Here is a 10,305-nt window from a genome sequence, read left to right as displayed (position 1 = left end):
TTCAATTCATTATGTACGCTTTCAAGTTTAGTTTCTGAAATCGGTTTTTGGTCGAAAACGATTTTATCGCAATGAAGTGTTTGAAGATGTTATTTTTACCGTTGCACTAATTCACCCCCCCCTCTTAGTACTCTTGATCCTAATAATTGGTATCATAGCCTCGTTTTCTAATATGGTTTAACACCCAAATAGAAATGGCTCTTTTTGGCTTTTAAGAGGGTCACTCTCTCATTCGTCCTCCCTTTTTCAATGAGACGAACTACACTTATTGGAAAACTCGAATGAGAGTTTTCTTGCTTTCATTGAATCTCGATTTATGACACATAGTCGAAAATGGATTTGAAATGTCTTATCTTCCAATGAACAATTTGAATGATTTGGAGAAGAAGACGTTTTCCCTAAATGCAAAGGCTATAAATGCCTTATTTTGCGCTTTAGATAAAAATGAGTTTAATCGGGTTTCTATAAGCGAAATGGCCTTCGACATTTGGCATATTCTCGAAATCACATACGAAGGCACAAGTAGTATAAAAGATTCTAAAGTAAATTTTTTGATACATGATTTTGAGATGTTTTGTATAGAACTAAGAGAGACTATTGGAGACATGTACACCCGTTTTACGGATGTCGTCAATAGTCTAAAAGTACTTAGTAAAAGCCTTTTGAATTTTGAACTCGTTAACAAGATTTTGCATTCACTTTCTAAAACTTGGGATTCAAAAGTAATTGCTATTCAAGAATTAAAAATTTTAAATATATTTTTGATCGAAGAACTAATAGGGTCTTTGATGACCTATGAAATGACATGCATTGCACGTGAAGAACTCAAGAACCACCTTCCAAAGAACAGGAAGGATTTCAAACTGAGAACATTTAAAGACCACTCGAGCATAAGCTCAAGTGATGATGAACATGAACTTGAACTCACAAAGAAATTTAAAAAGTTAATAAAACAAAATTGAAGGAATAAAAAGAACACAACTATTTGCTTTGAATGCAAGAAGAAGAATACAAATTGGGATGAATCGAGCTCATCCGAAGATGAGGAGAAAATCAACAAAGGCGAGGTGGCAAACTACGCCTTAACGACTTTCGATGATGAGGTAATCGAAACCCCATTAATTTATTTTGAAATTACATGATGCTTTTCATGATGCATTTTTTTAATTTAGTTTAGAATTAATTTTTCTTAAAAATTACATGTTTAAAAATGAAAATGCAAAAATTAGGATCATGCTAGTAATTTCGAAAATGATAATAAAAATTACATGTTTAATAACAAAATAATTTTGGTTGAAAATATCTTATGCTCAATAAAACCATGATTGATGAATATGATTTATGTTTAATGATTTCTTTGGCTTGTATGTCCTATCATGATAAATATTTTGAAAATAAATGAAATCATGTTTGATTTAAAGTAATGCATAATGATCATGCTTAATGAGTTTTTCTTTCGAAATGATGCATGATGATCTTTGTGATTATCGATTTTCATGGTAATAAAAGTGACTTTTTTTGTTATAAGCAAGATGAATGGTTTTTATGATGAAATTTATTTTTCGATCCTAAATATTGATGCATGTATTTATTTGGCATAAATAAAAAAAAGGGCATGCTTGAATGAAGTAAATCACATGAATTGAAACAACTAAAAATAGAAAAGTATTATTCTTCAAAAAAAAATTTCTCTATCTTATTGACTTTGATGAATCTATTTGATCATCTTTTTATGAATCTCTTGAAAATGATTTTGATTTGATGATTTGAATATGAATGAGTTTGTATTCAAATCATGATCTTGATTTCTTGGATTTACTACTTGAGATTTCTTTTGAATCAAGATCTCTTCTTTGTACACCTACAATTTTTGCTATTTATAAAAGGAAGAGATTTGATAAAATGAATCATGTTTTTTGTAATTCAAGATGTCTTATCTTTCATGACATGATGTTGTTGTATTTATGGCTTGTATGCCTTGAAATGATTGAAATATTTTACACTATTTTATTCTTCCCTTATTCTTTCTTATTTACAATGATAAAAGAGGAAAAAGTTATGATTATGCATGGTAGGATACAATTTAACAAATTAATACCATCATGATTTGAAATGATGCATATGCTTTTTATTATGATGATATATGTGATATGATGTGTATCATGAATGCTTTAAACGATGAATGTTTGGCATCATGATCAAAATGTTGATAAATGCTTAATATGTATGATATGCTCATAATGATGATTGATTTATTTGGTATCGTGCATGAAAAATGAAATGTAAGTTTTTGAAAATATGCATGTTTTAATTTGAAAATATAATGATGCATAAATAAGATTGATACTTACCTTTATCATAATTTGAAAATTGATATAAAGGGTCTTTCCTTCTTTTTGACAATGACAAAGGGGGAGCAAAATGTGCTAGAAAGCAAATTTGCTAGCTCGCACAATTCAAGAAGAAAGCAAAAATTACACTTCTCAAAAGAGAAGAAATTGCTATCTTGAACATCACCAAGAGTTGCTAGCTTGAAATCTCAAGAAGATGCCAAAATATGCTATCTTGCACATCACAAAGAAAAATAAATATGCCAATTTGCACATCTTTAAATTTGCTAGCTTGTATGTTGTAAAACTTGCATATCTAAAACTTAATAGCATGAATATTCTAAGCATGATGAAACACTTGCTAAATTTTTTTTAGCTTCAAATTGCATGATGATAAAACTTGATATTATGTTTTTCATGCAATGAGTTGAACTTATATTTCCAAACACATGAATAGTGTACTTCTCCTTTTTGTTGATGACAAAGGGGGAGAAGTATGTTGATGTCATGCAGGATTTGATCATGACATGTTGCTTAGATTTTTGAATCCAAGAGTTTCTATAAATATGACATATTGATAGGGGAGTTTGTTTAAACTTCAGGAGTTAAGGTTAACTCCGTCATCGATTAGTTGTCATCATAAAAAAGGGGGAGATTGTTGAATCTCATATTTTGATGATGAAACCAGTCGATATGTGTTTATGTTTTAATCAGTGTTTTGAGTGATACAGGATGCTTCGATCAGGATAACACAATTAAAACAGGAAAAATAATGTTGTGTCGGAGGAAAACATATCAGAAGATTGGACGTCGGACCGATGGATCGGTCGACGTATCGATAGAAGGCTTCGGGCCATGGATTCGGGCATCAAGCCAAGAAGAGCAGATATTGCGCCAAGGATATCGATGTTGCGGAGTCAACTGGCTGATTGGGCAATAGGCCGCAAGAGAGGACGATGCACCAAAGAATCGGATGAAGCGTCGAGAGACCAATGACATACCGGACAACTTGATTAATGTTTAGTATTAATTGTTTAGATCGAAGTATGTTTATACATATGCAAGATTAACTACGATAGCAAGGCATGAAGCAAAATAAAGTCCCAAAGTCAAGGACGCGATCACGTTGGGAGTTCAAGAGTTCGTTGGAAGTTCAGACGCTCGTCAGAAGTTCTAGCGGAACTAGCCAAGAAGTCGCGGAGCTTGCCAGAGAAGCTTATCAAAACTCACCAAGAAGATCATCATGAAGTCCAAGAGCTTGCCGGGAGTCCGTCGGAACATTGCCGAGAGATCGTCGAAAGTTCATCGAAAGATCACTGGAAGCTCACCGGAAGAATAGACATAGGGACTTGTTTAGCTTAGCAAATGTCTTAGGATTTCGTAGTTAGCACATAATTGGGCTTGGATTTGGGCCAACCCAATTAGGGGCTAGCTAGGCCCATGTAAGAACTGTGTTGGGCCTAATAAGAGGCCCAAACAATGCCATAAGAAGTCTCACCATCGTGGCACAATCTTCGAGACTGTGTTAGGCGGTGGTACTGCCAGTTTGGGCAGTTGTACTGCCCTTGGCAGGGTGCCAGGTGGTGGTACTGCTAGTTTGGGCGATGGTACCGCCCAGCACTGTCCCCCCAAGCGGTGGTATCGCCCAACGCAGGCGGTGGTACCACCTGTGCCCGGGGAACCTGGGATGGGAAAGTTTTAGGCTCCAAGTTTGAATCAACTTAAAGCCTATAAATACCCCTCTTATCCATGGTTAAAACACACAAGTATTGAGAGTAAAAAAGTATAGAAACATTGCTGCAATCTTGTGTGAGTTCCTCTCAAAGTTCTAAGTGTTAGAATAGTTTGAGAGAGGAGTGAGTGGGGGTGTAAGGGTTGTCTCCTAAACCCGGTAAAAGGAGAATTAAGTTGTAAAAGGTGGTTGGTCTTCGCCTATTGAAGGAAGACCATTAGTGGATACCGATGGGCTCGACGGAAGAGGAATCGGAGGAGTGGATGTAGGTCACAACGACCGAACCACTATAAACTGTCGTGTTCTCTGGTTTGCATTTCATTCTTGCTATTACCTTACTGCAAACTTCCTTAAGTGCTTATTGCCTTCAATTCATTACGTACACTTTCAAGTTAAGTTTTCGAAATCGATTTTTCGTCGGAAATGGTTTTATCGCAATGAAGTTTTTGAAGAAGTTATTTTTACCACTGCACTAATTCACTCTTGATCCTAACACTTTTAAGTATAGAGTCCCTCCTCTAAGAGCTTCGTGATAGTTCTAAAGGAGGTGTGTGAGGGAATACTTATAAAAGAGGGGTGTAAAGGTTCTCTCCTGAACTTGTAAAAAGGAGAAAGAGTGTAAGTGTTAGAATCAAGTCGGCACTAAGAGGGGGGGGTGAATTAGTGCAGCGAATAAAAATGACGTTGGTTCAAAAAATCTTCTTTTTGATAAAAAATCATATCAGAAATGTGCTTGACTTGAAAGCATACGAAAGAGTGTAATCAGAAAGTAAAGCAAGTAAGATAGTTTGTAGTATAGGTAAATTGTATAAATAGAAATGTAAATCAAGTTTTATAGTGGTTTGGTCGTCGTGACCTATATCCACTCTCGATTCCTCTTCTGTCGAGGCCATCGATATCCACTAGCAATCTTCTTTCAATAGATGAAGATTAACCACCATCTTATAACTCTATTCTCCTTTTGACAGGCTTAGGAGAGAACCTTTACACCCTTCTTTTAGACCTAGACCTCTCTTCTACCTTTAGAAGAACTTTCTGAATACTAAGAAGAAGGGACTTTACTCTTCAAGAGATATTACAATTTTTACTCAAGGATTATTTTCCCCTTTTCAACTCACTTTTTTACTTTACCAAGTAGGAAAGAGTGGAGTATTTATAGGCTCCAAATGTATTCAAATTTGGAGCCCAATTCAAATCTCCGAGATTTCAGGGTACATCACCTGCACTAGGCGATACAACCGCCTACAGCCTGACATTGGACGGTATCATCACCCAGTTTGGTGGTACCATCACCTAACGCACTATCATTGGGTGGTACCACCGCCTGACAGTCTCGGAGGCAGAGTTTTTTGAGTTTTCCAACTCACAAGCAATTCCACCGTCTATTCTAGCATGCCATCGCCTGACCTAACTTTTGGATCACTGAATGAGCCTCCAATGAGCCCAAATCAGTCCAAATTAAGGCCCAATTGGCCTCTAATTGAGTTAGCATGGTTACACCAAAAGTTGACTCAATTAGCCCCCTAAACTACTTCGATCTTAGACAAATGATTACAAAGCATGAATCCTTTGTCCGGCATGTCATTGGTTCATCGACACTTCGTCCAATCCTTCGGCACATCGTCTTCTTTTGCGGCCTTTTGGCAAATCGACATGTTGACCTCCGCAACTCCGATCTCCTTGGCACAATGTTCGCTCCTTCAGTTTGATACCTGAATTCATGGCACAAAGCCTTCTGCCGACACATTAACCTCCGCAACTCCGATCTCCTTGGCACAATGTTCGCTCCTTCAGTTTGATACCTGAATTCATGGCACAAAGCCTTCTGCCGACACATTGATCGATCCTCCAGCCCGACGTCCAATCTTCTGACATGTTCACTCCGGCCCAACGTCTGATTCCTCCTACTTTAATTAATTTTCCTCTCCTTGATCGAAGCTAGTCCTACATCACTCAAAACACAGATTAGATCACAAACTCATCAATTGATTTCATCATCAAAATATGAGATTCAACAATCTCCCCCTTTTTGATGATGATAATCAATTGATGTCGGAGTTTAAACTAAACTTCCCTTATCAATATGCCATATTGATAGAACCTTGAATTCAAATTGAATTTAAGTCAAAGTAAATTTAATCATGAATATTTTTAATACATTATATGTATATCATTGCATTGCATACATCATTAACATAAGTTTTGCATGCATCATCATGTATAACTTCAAATCATCATGGTATCAAAATATCAAAGTATATTACATCATACCATGTATGATTCTCATATCATCATATCTTCTCCCCCTTTGTCAACAAAAAAAAGGAGAAGCGCAAGCTAGCAATTTTTTCATCCTTTGCAATGTTCAAGCTAGCAAATTTAACAAGTTTCTGAAAAAAAAAATGCAAGTTTTACATCATGCAAGCTAGCACATTTTATATTATTTTAGAACATACAAGCTGGCAAGTTTACTTTTCTTTATGATGTGCAAGCTAGAGTGATTTGCTTCTTCTTGAATTGTGCAAGCTAGCAAATTTTGGTTCGCTTTTGAGATGTGCACACGGGCAATTCTTACTCCCCCTTTATCATTGGCAAAAAGAAGGGAATAACACAAAGGTGCAATTCATTTCCCTTTACATCAATTCTTTATGTTGAATCTTGGATTTTGATGATGAAACCAATTGATAGTGTTTATTTCATCTTCATTTTGAGTGATGCAGGAAGCTTCGATCAGGGAGAGACAATTAAGGCAGGAAGAATCATGTTGGGTTAGAATGGAACATGTCGGAAGATTGGACATTGAGCAAGAGGATCAATCAACGTATCGGCAGAAGGCTTCGGGCCATGGGTTCAGGCATCGGGCTAAGAAGAGCAAAAATTATGCTAAGGAAATTGGAGTTGCAGAGGTCAACTGGTTGATTGGGCAATAGGCCACAAGAGAGGATGGTGCGTCGAAGAATCAGACGAAGCATCGATGAACCAATGACATGTTGAACAATATTTGATTTAAGCCTTGTAATAATTGTCTAGATCGAAATAAGTTTTAAGTGTGCAGGATTAACTATGATAACAAGACATAAAACAAAATAAAGTTCCAGAGTCAAGAACGAGATTTCGTTAGGAGTTCGAGAGTTCGTTGAAAGTCCGGACGTTCGTCGGAAGTTCTGTCGGAATTGACTGAGAAGTCCAGGAGCTTGCTAAAGAAGCTCATCGAAACTTGCTAAGAAGATCATTGTAAAGTTTAGGAGCTTGCCGGGAGTTCGCTGGAACATTGTTAAGAGATCATCAAAATTCGTCGGAAGCTCGCCGAAAGAAACCTAGACGTACCAGACTTATTTAGCTTAGTATATGCCATAAATTTCATAGTTAGCATATAATTGGGTTAGAATTGGGCCAACTCAATTAGGGGCCAATTGAGCCCAAGTTTGGGCTGTGTTGGGCTAAGTGAAAGACCCAAACAGTAACCCAATAAGTGGAACCGTCGTGGCACAGTCTCCGAGACTATGTCAGGCGGTGGTAACGCCTAGACACAATCTCCGAAAGGCTGTCAAGCGATGGTACCACCTAGTTGTACGGTGTTAGTGTTGAATCTCGGATTTTGATGATGAAGTAAATTGTCATTTGTTATCTAATCTATATGTTGAGATAAGTGTGCAGGATTAACTACGATGAAAATAAGATATGCAGCAGGAGTTGCGCCGGAGTCAAGACAATAATCACGTTGGGAGTTCGAGAGTTTGACGGAAGTTCGGACAGTCGTCGGAGGTTCTGCGGGAACAAATTCGAAAAGTCCATGAGCTTGCCAAAGAAGCTCGTCGGAACTCGCCAAGTGGATCGTCGCAAGTCCAGGAGTTTGCCGGAAGTCCGCAGGAGCATCACCGAGGGTTCATCGGATGATCGACGGAAGTTCGCCGGAAGAAGTGATTGACGCACCGGAGCAAGTTGCAGTAAATATCTTAGGAAATATCGTAGTTAGCACAATGATTAAGTTGGAAATGGGAGGTGATCCCATTAACTTAATCTCGGGGCAATTGGGCCCCTGAAAAACCCAAATTGGGCCGAATGGATCAACCCATTTGGACCCTGATTTCTGCCAGGCAGTTCAACCGCCTCAGTCAGGCGGTGGCACCACCTGAGCTTAGTCTTCGAGCTCTGGCAGGAGGTGCAACCGCTCGTGACAGAGGTGGCACCGCCTGGGCTCAGTCTCCGAGCTCTGGCTGAGCGGTGCAACCACCTCAGTCTGGAGGTGGCACCGCCTGAGCTCGGTCTTCAAGCTCTGGCAGGAGGTGCAACCGCCCCTGACAGGAGGTGGCACCGCCCAGAGGCTCAGTCTTTGAGCTTTGCCAGGCGGTGCAACCGCCCCAGTCAGGAGGTGCAACCACCATATCCCGGAATACCGGGAATTGACAGTTTTGAGCTCCAAATTCAAACTGGGTTGGGGCCTATAAATACCCCACCCTTTCAGCACTAAAAGGGCACCCAGAAACCACCGAAATTCTGATTTTACTTTGTGATTTTTAGAGCTCAAAAGTGTTGTATGAGTTGAAAGTTCTTCTTCCTCTTTTTTTCCAAGTTCTAATCTGTTAAGAGAGGAAAGGAAATTCTGTAAGAGTTGTCTCCTAAGCCCATCAAAAGGAGTGAAACTGTAAAAGGGTGGTTGGCCTTCGCCTATTGAAGGAAGGCCTCTAGTTGACGTCGGTGACCTCGTCGGTGGAGGAAGCCAAAAGTGGAGTAGGTCAAGATTGACCGAACCACTCTAAATCTCGGTTTGCATTTACTTTGAACATCTTATCTTTACTGCAAACCTCCTCAATAGCTTACTGCCTTCTGTGCTTTTACGAACATGTTTCAAAGTCCAGTGCTTTCCGAATCGGCGTTTAGACGCAAATCAGTTTTATCGTACGAACATCATATTTCAGTTTGCGCTTACGTTCTGATTTCCATCATAACTGTAAACTGCCTTTATATCTTTGCTTTAACTGCATCTCGCTTCATCTCAAGTTAATGTGGTTTACGAATCGGCTTTCATACCGAAATTGCTTTTATCGTACAAACATCGTATTTCAGTTTGCGCTTATATTCTGATTTCCATCATAACTGCAAACTACCTTTATAGATTTACTTTAACGTCATCTCGCTTGATTTTATGTTAAAGTAATCTTAGAATCGACTTTCACACCGAAATCACTTTTATCGTACGAACGCAGTTTTAATCGTAGAAAGATTTCCGCTGCACTAATTCACCCCACCCCCCCCCCCCCCCCCCTCTTAGTGCTCTTGATCCTAACAATTGGTATCAGAGCGGGGTTAACTCTCAAACGGATTAAAACCCAAGAGAGATGGCATACGCCGGAAACCAAGAGGGTCATTCTATTACACGTCCACCCATGTTCAATGGGACGGACTACACCTATTGGAAGACCCGAATAAGGATCTTTCTTATTTCTATGGATTTTGAACTTTGGAATCTTGTCGAAAATGGATTTTCGAAGTCTTCTCTTCCGATGATCGATTAGAATAAATTGGAGAAGATGGCTTTCGCTCTTAATGCAAAGGCTATGAATGCCTTATTTTGTGCACTTGATAAAAACGAGTTCAACCGTGTTTCGGTTTGTGAAACCGCATTTGATATTTGGCACACACTTGAAGTGACTCACGAAGGCACAAGTAGAGTGAAAGTGTCAAAAATCAATCTTTTGTTACATTCTTTCGAACTTTTCCGGATGAAACCGAGTGAGACTATTGGCGACATGTTTACCCGTTTCACGGATGTCGTCAATGGTCTAAAAGGACTTGGAAAAAGTTTTTCGGATTTTGAGCTCGTAAATAAGATTCTAAGATCCCTTCCTAAGAGTTGGGATCCTAAAGTCACTGCTATTCAAGAGGCGAAAGATCTAAACAACTTCCCTCTTGAAGAACTAATCGGGTCATTAATGACCTACGAGATGACTTGCAAAACTCATGAAGAGCAAGAAGACATCCTTCCAAAGAACAGGAAGGATATGGCACTTAGAACTTCAGAAGACCACTTGAGAGAAAACTCAAGTGATGAGGACTGTGACGATGACTTGGCACTTCTAACAAGAAAATTTAAAAAATTCATTAAAAGAAACAAGTTTAAGAATGACATAAAAAATAAACTTGAACCCAAGAAGGACCAAGTTATTTGCTACGAATGCAAAAAGCCGGGACACTACAAAAGTGATTGTCCCCAAGTCAAAAAGAGAACATCAAAGAAGAAGG

This window comes from Musa acuminata, chromosome BXJ1-6 (genome assembly GCF_036884655.1).
Source record: "Musa acuminata AAA Group cultivar baxijiao chromosome BXJ1-6, Cavendish_Baxijiao_AAA, whole genome shotgun sequence".
NCBI lineage: Eukaryota > Viridiplantae > Streptophyta > Magnoliopsida > Zingiberales > Musaceae > Musa > Musa acuminata.
Note: the sequence above shows the minus strand (reverse complement) of the source record.